This window comes from Schistocerca cancellata, chromosome 4, assembly GCF_023864275.1.
Source record: "Schistocerca cancellata isolate TAMUIC-IGC-003103 chromosome 4, iqSchCanc2.1, whole genome shotgun sequence".
Taxonomy (NCBI): Eukaryota; Metazoa; Arthropoda; class Insecta; order Orthoptera; family Acrididae; genus Schistocerca; species Schistocerca cancellata.
The window spans coordinates 687409910-687427309 of NC_064629.1; the positions used below are offsets into that span (position 1 = coordinate 687409910).

Below are 17400 nucleotides of genomic sequence, written 5' to 3' on the forward strand. Positions count from 1 at the left end.
CTCACCTAAGTAACAGATCCATTAAGTGGCACTTAAGTTTCTCGGCCACTACGCAAAGTTTGTCTGTTGTTCTGATGCTCAGGTCTTCAGACTTTGTGGAAAATACACCATAATATTTTCACTTTAAATCGATTTATTTATTTTTTGCTATTTTTATGTGCCCCTAGAAACGATTTCAGACCAAGTTCCACAGCTGATATCATCGTTACAATCCACAGTATATTAATAAAATGGTTTCCTTCTTTTATAAACAGTTAAATGGTTCAAAAATAGTTCAAATGGCTCTGAGAACTATGGGACTTAACATCTGAGGTCATCAGTTCCCTAGAACTTAGAACTACTTAAACCTAACTAACCTAAGGACATCACAGACATCCAAGCCCAAGGTGGATTCGAACCTGCGACCGTAGCAGTCGCGCGGTTCCAGACTAAAACAGTTTAATGGCCATTGAAATGGTTACTGTGATACACTGCTAAAAGAATTAGGGGAAGACGTTTATGAACGTCCGGTATGTTAAATCTGTTTTGATACAAGCGGTACTTGTTATCTTATTGCATAGCTTGGTATCTTTGCTTTCGATGTATGCAACAACTAAAATCATTCGCCATGTATTGGCTGTGTTACCTATTACAGTACCAGATGATCACTCAGAAGGAAGTGAGTACCGGTGTTCCAGTGTTCTCTAGTGAGGTACACAGACGGCATTTGTCGTTTGTGGACGTTGTATTCAACCAAGCAGATGCAATGCGACTTCTTAATGCAGTGCAGGTTGCAAAGGCAGCCTGTTTGATCCAAGAAGGATGAACTATCCGTCGTGTTGCTCCAGATGCCAATGTCTCTCCATCTGTCATCCATAGGTTTTGGACACGCTACAGGGGACAGCTCAGTACACTAGGCGAGCTGGATAAGATCGACAGTGTATTATAGCCCCACGTGAAGACCGATATCTGGTCATTTCTGCGTTGCGGCGTCGTTCGGCTACGGCCAGAGCACTGAAAGACGAAGGGCCACTGGACCCACTGTGTCTGACGAGACTGTAAGGAATAGGTAACGAGAGTGGACCTTACGACCCAGACGTCCTGTTCGAGTACCCCGCTTGTCACGACTACATCTCGCAGCTCACCTTCAGTTCTGCCGTTTCCACCTCAACTAGCAACTTTATGACTGGCGGAACGTCTCAGTCACAGGCGAGTCCAGATTTGCTCTGTCGCAAAGCGACTGCCGTGGTCATGTGTGGAGGCGCTGTGGTGAGCGGTACCTGCCAAATTTTGTCCAGGAAATCAGTAGATTCGGCCAAGGTTCTGTGATGGTGTGGAGAGGCATCAGTGTTGACAGCCACACGGATCTTGTCGGTATCTATGGTCGCATTACCGCCAGGCAGTACATCAAACAGCTCCTGGTAGACCACGTGGTGGCCTTTGCATATGGTGGTGCCGCTGAATTCTTTCTCATGCACGATAAGGCCAGGGCCCATGTGGCGGGCGTCACCAGGGATTTCTTGCGAAGCCTAGACATGGAGGAATGGAGTGGCCAGTGCTGGGTTCCGACCTAAACCCCATGGAACATGTGTGGAACATGCTGCTTGACAGATGTCCTGTTCCACCACAGACTCTCCAAGAATTCTCAAGGGCTCTCATTGAAGAATGGGAACGGATACCATGGGGTGACCTCCGTAGACTTATGTGAAGCATGCCACATATGTGTCAAGCAGGTATAAACGTTCACGGTGCCCACTCGAGTTATTGAAAGTCTCAAAGTCCAATGAAAAGCACCGAAGACGAGGGGATGACTGATTGTTTCCACTTTGTTTTCGATACCTGTCTGAAATTTCAGTTCTTACTATGTAAGTGAACGAGGATTTAATGATTTTTTGTTGTGTACTTAATTCGTGAAAGATTAAGGTATAATTTGGTGAAATTCCCAGTCCTCAGTTAGGCCTACTGCTCAATGGAATATGGCAGACGCCCAGTAAATTTCCCCTAATTCTTTTAAGCAGTGTATATAGATTTATAGGGTGGCCCGTATGTCTGAAACCACGCTTCTAAAACAAAATTACTTGGATAAACGGAAATTTAAAGTCATGTACAGTGATGTGTGAGAGGGGAAAATCCTTGATGTTATATTAAAAAATAGGGTGACCATTTTGGAAGCCGCTATCGTAGAAAAAACTCGTAATTTTCAAATGGAAAGGAGGTCATGTGATATCAAGCAGACAGAGAATGACCCGAGAGAAAAAATGGTGTCTTTCATTTGAAAGTAACTTTATTCATTCTCGAGATATGACTGATGTTTCTTCCTTACAGGTGACGTGAAAGATGATGGCATTAACAAATGCTGAACGCTGTGAGATCGTGCTAATATCAGGAGAGGATTATTGTGTGCTATCGCAGAGGATTTCGACCAACGTCACCTAGACAGATCACCTATTACCGACAGTGCAGTGCTGAAACTTCTCGCGAAATTCCGTGAAACTGGTTTTGCCGCAGACAGATCGAATGCTGGACGATCGGAAAATGCTACGGATGAAGCAACATCAACCGCTGTTTCGGCATCGTTCAGTAAGAGACTACAGCACACTAATAGCTGCATCTCTCAAGAAACTGGGGTCTGCCCGACATCAATAATGATGATTTTGCCCACACACAAATAGCACCCTTAGAAAATGCAAGTAATACATCGTCTGACGGTGGACGATCCAGATCGTCGACTTCAGTTCATACAATGCGTGACATGCAATGGGGAGGAAAACCGTCGTTTCCACTGTGACGTACTATTTACAGAGAGATAAACAAACAGAATCACTGATAGTGCTCATATGTCAACCCTTACTGGATGGATCCATCGATGGTAGCTAACGCATCAGAAATGAAGGATTGATGTCGAGTATTGGAGTCTTATATTATTGGGCCCTTCGTCATTCTGGGTACAGCAGTCGGTTAGCCGCAGTTGTTAGAAGAAAATGTACTGCCGTTATTGCCATTTGAAGACGTGGCATTTCCAACTTTCAGCACATCGGCGCCTAACCTCATTACGGGCTAGCTGTCAGGGCGTACAGAGCTATCCAGTTCGCCCAGAGATGGATAAATCGTAAACGTCCGGTGGAGTGGTTGCCACGCTCCCCGGAGTTAAGTCCATTCGACTGCTATATGCGGGGGCATGTGAAGACGTTTGTATGCGGTGAAGAACAGGAACAATGCAAAATGGTTCAAATGGCTCTAATCACTATGGGACTTAACATCTGAGGTCATCAGTCCCCTAGACTTAGAACTACTTAAACCTACCTAAACTATGGACATCACGCACATCCATGCCCGAGGCAGGATTCGAACCTGCGACCGTAGCAGCAGCGCGGTTCCGGACTGAAGCGCCTAGAACCTCTCGGTCACATCGGCCGGCAGAAAATTCACATATCAGGAAGCGGATTGTCGGTGCTTGTGCCCGCATTCCGATACATGTGATGGTTAAAGTCCATCAGGAATGAGTGAATCGAATAACAACACCATTACAACGTGCTGGATATCACGTTGAGCAGCTTCCGTAGCCCTTACGTTTTATCACCATCTATGACCCTGTTCTGTGCAAAATGTAACATAAGTTGAGAATGAATAAAGCTATGATCAAACGAAAGACCACTGTTTTTCTCGTGTAATTCTGTCTGATGTGTCACATGACCCCCTTTCCATTTGAAAATACGAGTTTCATCCAAGATGGCGGCTTTCAAATTGCCCGCTATGTTGGCAATGTTCTATCTCATACTACTTGACATTAAATTTCTGTTTATCCAGCTCGTCTTCATTTAGAAGGGTGGCTCCATATCTGTGGATCACATTGTACATTGGACTGGAGATGGAAATTTCTGCTTGTACCTAAATTTTCATTATAGTTCTATGGCCATGTAATTGACCGTAAGGAATAGTGCCTGAAAACTTTAAATGAAATATGAAAATATGGGCCCCTGAGTAATACAAAATTATTTGTCTCCCCAGTGTAAAAAATGGAGTGCCTGTGGTGAATCTGACTGAAAATTTCTCTGTCATTGGAAAAGGAATCGCCTGTAATTTGGAAAGGAGGGAAGATCAGGGCGTGTCGTCGCGTCAGCCGCGCGGGCATTACAGACGGAATACAGGGAAGGAAATCAACCGTCTCCTTTGCAAAAGAACAATCCCAGTATTTGCCTTGAGCCAGTTAGGGAAACAACAGGAAACTGAAATTTGGATGGTCGGAGAGGATTTGAACAGTTGGCTTACCGAGTACGGATGCAGTGTCTTACGACTGAGCCACCTCGCTCGCTAAAAAGGAGGACGCAGTATTGTTCATTTTCTTGGTTATCTTCAAAGCCTACTTCAGCCAAACGTACTAGTACAAATCACACGTAACTGCAACAAACGTGAAATGATATAGTGTACAGAGAAGTCAGAAACAGTCTGATAAGCTTGTAAGGCTTTTGCAGGGTAATTTTACTGAGCAATAATTTTAAGAAAAAATGGATACGTTACGCCGTTTACGAGTTGATTATCATTGAAGTTAGCCAATCAATTAGCGCGTGCAAATTCAAGCGGACCGCCAAATACAATTAGTGTCAATTGGCCTCACAGTGTAGACGATAACGCACGAAACAGCTCAGCCTTTGGCTCGGGTCCGATTCATAACTGACGTCCCATGTCCAATTTTTGTGTCGCTCTCTCGTTCGGTATTGGGAAACCCAACGAAGAACACGTTTGATGACACAGTCTCTGGCAGGCCGCTTGAGTTTATTATTTCTCAGAACAACCTACCCTGAAACACCATTTCAAGGTTTTCAGACCGTTTCTGACCAACCTTTATAGATTTTTAATATTCGTGGAGGAGGAGGAGATTAATGGAACTTCCTGGCAGATTGAAACTGTGTGCCGGGCCGAGACTCGAACTCGGGACCTTTGCCTTTTGCGGGCAAGTGCTCTACCAGCTGAGGTAGGAGACGAGATACTGGCAGAAGTAAAGCTGTGAGGACGGGGCGTGAGTCGTGCTTGGGTAGCTCAGTTGGTAGAGCAGTTGCCCGCGAAAGGCAAAGGTCCCGAGTTCGAGTCTCGGTCCGGGACACAGTTTTAATCTGCCAGGAAGTTTCATATCAGCGCACACTCGGCTGCAGAGTGAAAATCTCATTTTCGAAACATCCCTCAGGCTGTGGCTAAGCCATGTCTCCGCAATATCCTTTCTTTCCGGAGTGCTAGTTCTGCCGGTTCGCAGGAGAGCTTCTGTAAAGTTTAGAAGGTAGGAGACGAGGTAATGGCAGAAGTAAAGCTGTGAGGACGGGGCGTGAGTCGTGCTTGGATAGCTCAGTTGGTAGAGCACTTGCCCGCGAAGGGCAAAGGTCCCGAGTTCGAGTCTCGGTCCGGCATACAGTTTTAATCTGCCAGGAAGTTTCATATCAGCGCGCACTCGGCTGCAGAGTGAAAATCTCATTCAGGAGATTAGTGTTTTAAGGTCCTGTCGATAACGAGCTCATTAGAGACGGAGCACAAGCCCGGATTAGGGAAAGATGGGGAAGGAAATCGGCCGTGCCCTTTGAAAGGAATCATCACGGCATTTGCGTGGAGCTGTTTTAGGGAAATCACGGAAAACCTAAATCTAAATGGCCGGACGCGGATTTGAACCGTCGTCCTCCCGAACGCGAGTCCAGTGTGCTAACCACTGCGCGATATCGCTCATTTTCAATATTCGTGTCAGTATAACTTTTAGTTGATGAATCTTATTGCCTGTGTTCTCGGTTTTTGTTTTGAATCTCTATCTCTATTGTTGCCTTTCACATAATATTACCACTGATATCAATGCACACATATTTCCATTATTCACTCCTGGCATCCGTTTTTCTTATATTAAAACGATTGGGCATGTTGCATCTCTACAACTCACTACCACCCTACACGTCTGTTTGGAAGTAACTGAAACCATATTGGTCTGAGAAGACATTACTTTAATTACAACGCGCTTTCATCCGTATAACCGTTTCCTACGAAAAGCTTTTACTACTTCCTGAAGAATTTTAAAATTTGCAACTTAGGCTTCTTGATAACATGTACGGGTAAGGCGGCGTAACAGTAGCCTTCACGCTAGGATGGGATGTTGCTTCACGAGGGAAGCGTCTAATGTAATTGAAATGTGAATCATATCCGTCCGTATCCGACTCCGCGGTCGATATGACGCAGCAAAAGCACGTGGCGTTTGACAAGTTGTCTTCTTCTTGGCTAGTGCTAGTTTGTGTAGCTTTGTGGCTGCCGCTACAGTAGTCAGTTTACGTAAGCGAGGTATGTCGTATGAGTCATCTTTCTTGTGATCGTGTATGTTGTATTGTGTCTGTCATGTCTATGTTTTCTGAAGTGGAGATCAGCGACTAGCCAGATAATTGTCCAAACGAGTTAGGAAAACCGCCTAAAATCTCACTCGGACGAACTGGTGTGTCAGTCTGAGGCTTTCTAACCCGGCTCGCACGTTCGGTCATGCTTTAATTCCCTTCCGTATCTCATAAGCTGATGCGCTGTTCGTTACGCTGTAGGAGCAGCTCGTTCGGCTTAATCAGTATCGCTCGTATTGGGAATTAATTAAGCTAATTTGTATTTGCCATGTCTTCGTCTGTGTAGTCCTTCGCTCCGATTAATTTCGAAAACTAACACAAAATGAAGTGATAACTATAAACGGTGCGTAATTGCTCAAAGATGCCTTGTAGAAAGAAATTTTTTTATTTGGCGCCGGCCGGTGTGGCCAAGCGGTTCTAGGCGATTCAGTCTGGAACCGCGCGACCGCTACGGTCGCAGGTTCGAATCCTGCCTCGGGCATGGATGTGTGTGATGTCCTTAGGTTAGTTAGGTTTAAGTAGTTCTAAGTTCTAGGGGACTGATGACCTCAGATGTTAAGTTCCATAGTGCTCAGAGCCATTTGAACCATTTTTTTTTTTTTTTTAATTTGCCAAGAAGCAGATAGTAGAGAAGTTTTTCCAGTGTTGGTTACAACGACATGCTCGTTTTAACATTTGTGCATTTTCGTGTCGTTTCGTTTTCTCATTGCATTTGTATTCTGTCTCTTCGAATGCAGTTTCTCCAGTGACAGGGTGAAACCTAATATTCTTATGTCATTAGACAGCGTAATTTTTGGAGATTTCTATTACACTGTTTTGCGAAATATGCCTCAGGTGGAAAACAGAATTCGTTCCTGTATGCGTCTACAAACACTGAGGTGCCAAAAGTCGCGGAATACCTCCTAATATCGTGTCGAAGCGCCTTTTGCCCGGCGTACTGCAGCAACTCGACGTGGCATGGACTCAACAAGTTGTTGGAATTCCCCCGCATAAATATTGAGCCGCCCATAAATAGCGTTGCCGGTGCCAGATTTTGCACACGAACCGACTTCTCTATTATGTCCCGTAAATATTCAGTGGGTACCAAACCTTTCATCGAATTGTCCAAAAGTTTCTTCACACCAATCGCGAACAATTGTGGCCCGTTGACAAGGCGCATTGTCATCCATAAAATTCCATTGTTGTTTGGGAACGCAACGTCCATAAATGGCTGCAAATGGTCTCCAAGTAGCCGAACACCCAGAGGACCCAGTCCATTCCGTGTAAACACAGCCCACGCAATTATGGAGACACTACCAGCTTGCACAGTGCTTTGTTGACAACTTGAGTCCATGGCTTCATAGGGTCTCCGCTACACTCGAACCCTAGCATCTGCTCTTAGCGACTGAAATCGTGATTCATCCGACTAGGCCACTGTTTTCCAGTCGTGTAGGGCCAACAGATATGGTCACGAGCCCTGGAGAGGCGCTGCAGGCGATGTCGTGCTGTTAGAAAAGGCACTCCCGCCAGTTTTCTGCTGCCATAGCCCGCTAACGCCAAATTTCGCCTCAATGTCCTGACGGATACGTTCATCCTACGTCCCACTTTGATTTCTGCTGTTATTTCACGCAGTTTTACTTATCTGTTAAGCTCTGACACCTCTACGCAAACGCCGCTTCTCTCAGTCGTTAAGGGGAGGTTTACTACCTTTGGCCTGAAAAAGCATGTTCTTTAAGAATTTTTTTCTCGAGATGTGTTTTAGATATCAATGTCAAATTTGATCAAACCGTTTATTGATATTTCCTCTACAAACTGGATTTTTTTTCGACCCGAAATGTCGAAGAGCAAAGGCGGAAGTTCCGTCGGAAAGAAACAAAATTTCGATGTAGACCTCCACGCGCGGTATGTCACAGGTCAGCCGGCTCGTCTGAAATCAAAATTGAGTTGACGTTAGCGAAGTATATAAGTTTTTTTAGGAGTTGTGCCTCGCTTAGGTTATTTGGACCATAGGAAACAAAATGGCGGCCGTTTGAAAAAAAGTAGGGTTTTTTCCATCGATTTTTCGACTTCGTCGGCCAAGTAGAAATATTTATAGTTGATGGATCGGAATAAAAGTGGTACAACTTCTAGACAATTTAGTTAGCTTTGTCGGAAACAAAGATTCATGCCAATCGGTTCAGTATATTTGAATTACCATACCGCGCGATAAAAAGGAAGTCATTTTCGAGAAAAACGCGTTTGAAGTTTTGACTACATATCAATGCAATATTATGCAACGTTCGTTCAATCTGCTATTCCGGGTCCATAAACTAGTCATTCCTCTTCCTCATAGAGGGCGTTCTGCTCAATCTGGGCCATCCTGCGCTGCTCCAGAGCCGCTCGTACGGCCGGTGACAAGCGGTTTTCGGCCGCTTGACTCCGGTGGTCGTCCGAATGCTTTGCGAACAGTGTCGAATAGAGTCCCAGGGTGACGTCCATCGTTGTCATGGTCTTCAGAATTGCTGAATACCCTTCGTTGAAGCTGATCACTGCCAGGCAAGTCGCAATCTCCACAGTCTTCGCACCAGAATGCAAAAGCTTGCGGGCTAGCTTTCAAACACACGCGTTCTAACTTTCATTTGAATTTTGTGTGTTTCCTCCGAAGCACCGGTACAGTAACTCGTCCTCAGGAACTCGTCCTCAGAAAGAAAAAAACTGGTGCGTGAAAAAGGCCGATTTCAGACAGGTGCATTTTTTTGTTCAACCGCGAATAACAAACATTTCCGTTCCGTATTCGGAAAAACCGTTTCAGGGGTGGATTCTAAACACTTTTATGGTACCATAAATGCAATTTAAAAAAATCGATTTTTTGAACCAAAAGATAGTAAACCTCCCCTTAAGTGAGGGCCGTCGGCTACTGCGTTGTCTGTGGTGAGAGGTAATGCCTGAACTTTGGTATTCTCGGCACAGTCGTGACACTGTGGATCACGGAATATTAAATTCCCTAAAGATTTCCGAAATGGAATGTCCCAGCTCCAACTACTCGCGTTCAAAGTGTGTTAATTCCCGTCGTGCGGCTATATTGATGCCGGACACCTCTTCACATGAATGACCGGAGTACAAACGATAGCTCAACCAATGCACTCACCTTTTATACCCTGTGTAGGCGATATTACCGCCATCTGTATATGCGTATATCGCTATCCCGTGACTTTTGTCACCTCGGTGTACTTATCAAGTACTTGAATGCACGGCGGTACGTGAGACATTTATTTTTGCAGAGATTTACCTAAAACATTAACTTTCTTGCTAAGCGATGAAGACAGTAATCACGTAATGTGTAGTAGGCTTTCACGTAAGATCACAGTTCGATGATTTGCGTATGAAACGTACAAACGATTTCACAAGTTTTTACAGTTCTTCCGTCGTCTTCAGATGAAAATACAATAAAGAAAGCTAGTTAAGCATAAATATAACGCAGCTCCCAGAATGATGGTGCTGTGGTAGTTCATTAAGATAGTCATTATTAAAATTTGCGAAATTTAAATGGGAATAGTCAAGCTGAATTTTAAGTCTTTTTTTTTATCTGGCTGCAAGTCCTGTGTGGTGCCTATCTAGCGTAGACTATTGTTTTGGTTTGATGATCTTGCTGTCGATGGATAATTAACTACTGAAGATAATAAAACCTACTGGTTTCACTTATAGCATACTTAAAATGTCATACTAGTATGGTTTAATGAGCGTTCATGCAGTACAGGTTGAGGCAAAGAAAAGTGGCCTGGACGAGTGGATGCGACTGGACGTGAATGTATGCATATAACCAAACCCTGTGATGTGCACACCATGTGTACGTCCGCCATGTGATCCGCATCGGTTCAGAGCGTAGTGGGGGCTGTATGAGTATTAGTGGAGCAGTGCAAATGGGACGACGGTACTCCGTGGAGCAGTGGGTGTTCGTTGTGGGAAGTTACGTGACAACGAAGTCGTGGAAACGGTGTGGTCGTTGTTAGCTGAGAAGTTTCAAAATGGTTCAAATGGCTCTGAGCACTATGGGACTTAACATCTGAGGTCATCAGTCCTCTAGAACTTAGAACTACTTAAACCTAACTAACCTAAGGACATCACACACATCCATGCCCGAGGTAGGATTCGAACCTGCGACCTTAGCGACCGCGCGGTTCCAGACTGAAGCGCCTAGAACCGCTCGGCCACATCGACCGGCTGCTGAGAAGTTTGATGGTGTGAAAGTGCCAGCAAAGAGTGCCATGCAACGCTTAGTCCGAAAATGGCGTCAGACGGGATCTGTTTTGAACACGTCAAAAAAAAAAAAAAAAAAAACACACAAAAAACCATTCCGAAGCGTATCCGCGTACCAGAAAATTCACGTCGATCTTGTGGACGAATATTCCACCTGGACCTGCTCATGCATCCCTACAGAGTGTCTATTGTTCATGCATTAAAACCAGCAGACGCCCTTCAACGCCTCCAATTTTGTGGGTAGCTGTTCACTGGGATAACGATGAATAACTTGGACATGGATCTTTATGTCTGATGAAGTCTGGTTTCACCTGAGTGAACTCACAGAATCACACGTTCTGGGCAGCGGAGAATCCGCATAACTTCCACGAAACGCCATTGCATGATCAGAAGGTTGGGGTTTGGTATGCAGTGTCTGCACGCCACGTTATTGGTCTCATCTTTTTTCATCAGACGCTGACTTTTACGCTTTACATTGCCAACATTTTGAAACCATTTGTGGCAGCATTAACGGAGAAGGAAAAGACCTACAGTTACTTCCAACAAGATGGAGCAACTGACCATACAGCCGGCCGAACCTTGGAGTACATTCAATCTCCATGCGTGACAGAGTTGTTAACAAAGGTGAGTCTGGTTGCTGCCCACCCAGGTCACCTGATCTGTCAGTGTGCGATTACTTTTTGTGGGGAGCCCTCAATTCTAGGGTGTATAGCAAAAACTCTTATAGTCTTCAGGATCTGCAGCAGAACATTTCGGATGAGATTGCCGCGATTCTTGCAGTCCAGCTTCGATCCCCCTTGGATCCAAAAGTGCCAATAGATGAATGGTGGTTACTTTCAACATCTGCTACAGTTATGTTAGTACTGTATTTCCTTCCTTCTGCTGTGTTTCTTCTTACCTGGAACTCTGTTCTCCGGGCCACTTTTTTTCCCCACCCAGTACAACAGGTAAACTAATACGATCCAGATTCCTGACTAAGTAAAGTGAGAAACAAGTATTTCATTGTAATCCTTTCGCAGTATTAGCTATAACTCGAAGTGCCGATGTAGCGAAACGTGTAAAGTAATTCGTATCATGGTTCAAAATGGTTCAAGTGGCTCTGAGCACTATGGGACTTAACATCTATTGTCATCAGTCCCCTAGAACTTAGAGCTACTTAAACCTAACTAACCTAAGGGCATCACACAACACCCAGATTCGTTTCATGTTCTGCCAACTATCAACGTATTTTATTTTCCGAAGATTATAAAAAATTAATGATTATAGTTCTGGATTCCCTGAGAAAGAAATAGAGTCTGCTTGAAACAAGTAATTGCTGCATACATAAGATTTGGAAAACACTGTTCAGGAAATAGTACAAAATCCTTGTCAAAATAAATTGCTCGCTCACACAAAAGAACAGTGACTTCTTTGATGGAAGGTGTCTTTGAACAACACTTAACTCTGTAGCACACAGTAACTTCTGTATAGCAATGAACTTACGCGTATTCATTAGGAATGCTGCACAAACAGCGTGTGGTGAAAGTGCCACTTTCTGGACTGCCTGAATTTGGCGATTGTTCTTTGTTGTCTGTTGACTATTTTCTCCCGTCTAAGCAACCACGAAACATGACTTGTCGCATAAATGTTGACGACTTCATGCGTTACCTATCATTTCAGAATCGTCTTACTGAATAGTACTCAATTATATTGCTGTTACTTTGAGACCTTGGACGAGGCTGTTGTCCGAAAAGAATACTTACGAAATTCGCAAGGACCTGTAGAAAACACCATTTAGCATAAGGACTGACAGCAAGGTGAGAACAAGCCATATCCGTTGACAGTTTCTCCGTGACAAGCGTGTAAAGACCAGCGCAATGTGCTTCAATGAATGCGCTTCATTGATTCGTGACAGCGAACGGAGGAAAGCAAGAAAACTTCGTCTATATCACTGTTTAACGTGTGCATCCAAGATCTGAAGTACTTCGTTATTAGACATGTATCAATATATTGCCTCTGCTCTCACTGGTTTGCAAAATTCTCTGGTTTGGTTTCGGTCAGTTGCTGCATAATAGATGAACGATGTTCAGATTGTGTTAGATACAGGCAAATGGTGAGTCCGATAGTTGTGATATCTTCCATAGAAATTAATACCATCGCACTGTACCAGGCGATCCACAAAATGAAAAATGTGATTATTCTACTCCGATAAGTTTTCATTTATGTTCCATGAAGTAGACATTCACTTAGAATTTAGCCTTCTGTACGTTCGTAGACACATAGTAAATTACAGTTACAGTGGTTTTCATGACACGTTCGTATTTGAATCATTGTGATGAGGGTGCTCTATCAGTCATTTATAGTAGTAGCTACATTATATCCCTTAGTAACCTGCCCGCATCTCGTGGTCGTGCGGTAGCGTTCTCGCTTCCCACGCCCGGGTTCCCGGGTTCGATTCCCGGCGGGGTCAGGGATTTTCTCTGCCTCGTGATGGCTGGGTGTTTTGTGCTGTCCTTAGGTTAGTTAGGTTTAAGTAGTTCTAAGTTCTAGGGGACTGATGACCATAGATGTTAAGTCCCATAGTGCTCAGAGCCATTTGAACCATTTTTGAACCTTAGAAACCTACGCATAGTCAGACGTTACTTCGCTGAAAACGTACTCGATAGTACCGTTATAATAGAATGGAAATTACAGAAATTGGTAGCCTAGTTTGACTGTAGTTCCATTCTTGGCATCCATTAATACGTAATTCCTAAATAGACAGAGTACTTCCGTTGGAAAATATTTTAATAAATATACCTTCTTATTCAGGTCCTGTGTTCTAGGTAAAAGGCTGCTGAAGTCTCTACGAAACCTGTACAATTTAAAAGGATGACACTTTCTACTAAGCGAATCTGTTTCGTTGAATAAAAGGGGAAACGGGTATCGAAGAAGAAATACACGCTCTTCGTGCAGATTATATCTCTGTTTTCAGTAAAGAGATGCAGTAAGATAGGTAAGATTCCGAATACAAATGGACATGTCCACAAATAGATTACGGGAGGTGATTAGGAAATTATTACATCTATAGGGGTGCTCTTCAAATAACTGTGAACTGCGTGGCGGAGGGTACTTTCATTGTTTTTTATACGTTCTATCCGTTCAATTCAAGAAACCCACTGGAGCGGTACGTAGCGATCTGCAGAATATTCCTGGATTCCTTACTGAAAACAGATTGTTGAAATCTAATAACACTGACCAATATAGTAGATGTTCACCTTCGAAACACTGCCAATGTGGACTTTTTATTTCCATGAGCTACCATTCTTTTTGTGCGGTCGATGTCCTCTGTCGAAAGCAATATGGAATCCATAAACGCTAGCGGCATTCCAGTTTGCGTCGTACAAGCGTTTTATGGATAATATCTTTCGTGGAAGGAGCGCAGTTTCACAACCTTTTACGACGAACCGCCGTCTACCGTCTGGTTTATCCACCACTGAAGGAAGCTGGCATAATTATTTCTTTACATGTTCCCGTGTATTTTTGCTACCGTGTATTTGTGCAACTTATTGATTCTTGTGTAATAAAAGTCTTAGACATTTTTGCGTTGTGTGAGACGCACATTTTTAATTTTTCTGTATTAAGCTCTAGTTGCCTGGGTCTGCCTTACGTAAGTTATGCGTAACAAGATTTTTCTGGCCAATTGGTAGGGTTACTCTTCATCATAGGTAACTGCGTCAACTACGACGTTGACCTTAATGTCACCTGCTAGACGTCTAATATACACTTCCCTGAGGTGCACCAGCCGGCCGCTGTGGCCGAGCGGTTCTAGGCGCTTCAGTCTGGAACCGCGCGACCGCTACGGTCGCAGGTCCGAATCCTGCCTCGGGCATGGATGTGTGTGATGTCCTTAGGTTAGTTAGGTTTAAGTACTCGTAGTCCTAAGTTCTAGAGGACTGATGACCTCAGATGTTAAGTCCCATAGTGCTCAGAGCCATTTGAATCATGTGAACCTGAGGTGCACCCAGTTGTATCCCTGTTGAGAGTAGCGCGCTGGATTCTGTCTGTCAATAAATGCTCCGCTCAGTCACAAATTTAGCTAGGTGGCTTATCAATGTATTTTCTGCAATAATCAGAAGTGTGGATACCCAAAACCTATTGGGTTATCCCTGTTCATTGTTTCTGGGTAATGATGTGTGGAGTGTACGAAATGGATTTCGACTAGTCGACCTTCGCGAGATCTATGCTGATCCCCGTATATCATTGTGGTACAAATGTTCTACAGTTAATCCTCATGTAGATTCAGAAAATATCGTTCTTGCGAAACAAAACTAGCTGTTTATACTCATGAAGTAATGAGTGCTATCGACAGGGGATGTTAAATTGATTCCATATTTTTTGATTTCCAGAAGGTTTTCGATACCGTTCCTCACAAGCGTCTTCTAACCAAACTGTGTGCCTATGGAATATCGCCTCAGTTGTGCGACTGGATGCTTGATTTCCTGTCAGAAAGGTCACAGTTCGTAGTAGTAGACGGAAAATCGTCGAGTAAAACAGAAGTAATATCCGGCGTTCCCCAAGTAAGTGTTATAGGCCCTCTATTGTTCCTGTTCTAAATTAACGACAAAGGAGACAATCTCAGTAGCCGTCTTAGATTGTTTGCAGATGATGATGCCATTTACCTTCTTGTAAAGTCATCAGATGACCAAAACGAATTACAAAATTATTTATATAAGATATCTGTATGGTGCGAAAAATGACAGTTGACCCTGAATAAAGAAAAGTGTGAAGCTATGCACATGAGTACTAAAAGAAGTCAGATAAATTTCTATTACCGATATGTCACATAAATCTGAAGTCTGTAAATTCAACTAAATACTTAGGGATTACAAATAACCTAAATTGGAACGATCACATAGATAATGTTGTGGGTAGAGCAAAACAAAGATTGCAATTCATTGGCAGAACACTTAGAAGGTGCAACAGGTCTACTAAAGAGACTGCTTACACCACGCTTGTCCTCCCTATTTTGGAGTATTGCTGTGCGGTGTGGGATCCGCATCAGGTGGGACTGACGGATGACATCGAAAAGCTACAAAGAAGGACAGCTTGTTTTGTATTATTTCGAAATAGGGGAGATAGTGCCACAGACATGGTCTAGATGTAGATGTTGACATGATACGTGAATTGGAGTGACAGCCATTAAAACAAAGGCGTTTTTCATTGCGACGGGATCTTCTCATAAAATTTCTATCACCAGTTTTCTCTTCCGATTGCTAAATCATTCTGTTGGCACCCACCTACATAGGAAGAAATGATCATCATGATAAAATAAGAGAAATCAGTGCTTGCACATTAAAATTTAAGTGCTCGTTTTTCCCGCGCGTCGTTCGAGAGTGGAACGCTAGAGAGATAGCATGAAGGTCATTCACTGAATGCTCTACCAGGCACTTTTTTGTGAATAGCAGAGTAATCACGTAGATGTAGATGTGGCACCGGGTGGCACTGTTGCGTGTGCATTTTGCCGATCGTATACATAGGTGTAACGTGTGCTCACTCCATTACTGGAGACGTTTTTCTGCTAAAGGACTCGGCCGTTAATTATGCTTTAGCAAGGAAGTAATTAAGCTGCCGAATCTGTACACAGCCTGACACCTATTGTGCCAACACTGGGACCATTGTGGACTGTGGGAAATTCATTTTTTTTTTTTTTTTTTTTTTTTTTTTTTTTTTTTTTTTTTTTTTTGCGCCGGGATTCTTAATATTCGTCTTTGTCATGGAGCGGCAATAAAGTAGGTACATAATTCCTTGATCTTCCATTGTGAAAAATCACTTGAAAAGACCATTCTGGTTTGTTTATTTTGTAGTGTGATATCGGGTTGGTATCCTCGTATTCATTAAGTGTGTGAGCACCAATGTTTGTCCCACTGATAGCCGTAACGTATGCTTAAATTTCTTAGAATATTCTGAGAGGTATTTTGATAGGAATTTGACACTAATCACGATAATCGTAGATGGGAAAGAGGGTGAAGGTAAGGGAGGGAGACATCTAACGCCGCAATTCTTGTCGCGGGGAGTCTTTACCTGTGCACTTCCTCCCGCTGCTTTGCCTTCACCTACGCATGTCCTATACCTTCTTTTACCGGTACTCCTGGTTCACAGTATTCCGTAAATCATATAATGTGAAAGTGTCACAGCTCTTGACGTGACTCTACCCTGTATTGCCTGCAAAGCTTTACTGTTGGTGCGTTGCTTAAGAGGATAAATAAACTAACACCCACTCTGTCGAATCCCTTAAAATCTCAGTAATCATCACCATCATCGTAATCGATAACAGACAATTTTGAACAGGTCTGGCTCTAGATTTCACCTGGGTCAGTCTAGACGTTTCTGTAATATTACACGTCTGCTTAATAAATGGGTGTCTTAGTGGTCAGTTATAAGAAGGAATCATTAAAACCTAACGTCCCGCCGACGATGACCTGTTACGGGCCAGGACAACAGTGCAGGATTAGTTAGATTAGGTACAGCGAATACAACAAGACTCAGTAACAATGAAATGAAAGAATATGGCACACTGTAAGCTATTCTTCTCCCTAGCGTTTTCGGAGCACAGACGTAAGAAGGAAGGAAGGTTAGCAGTTAACATCGTGTCCTCTTAGAGGTCAACAGAGTCAGCGAAATATATCAGTTGGACTAGGATGATGGAGGAAATGGTCCATGGTATAGTTACAGCATCCATCATATTATAACTTGGAGTTACATAATCCCCGCTTACTCCCAAGTTAAAGTCCATTATCTCAAACACCAAAGGAAAGTACAAAGTATATACGTGGTTTACAAGGCATTACTCCTGCTGATTTAAATGTGGCTATTAAGATTTGCATTAAAGGAA

General features: G+C 43.4%; 1 protein-coding gene and 1 non-coding gene across 2 annotated transcripts in view; both read left to right on the forward strand.

The window, feature by feature from the left end:
- Positions 1-17400, forward strand: part of LOC126183543 (dedicator of cytokinesis protein 3) — a 1039887-nt gene that overhangs the window by 38185 nt on the left and 984302 nt on the right. The window lies entirely within an intron of this gene.
- On the forward strand, positions 5006-5080 carry Trnas-cga (transfer RNA serine (anticodon CGA)). The gene has a single exon. It is a non-coding gene; the product is annotated as a tRNA-Ser (tRNA).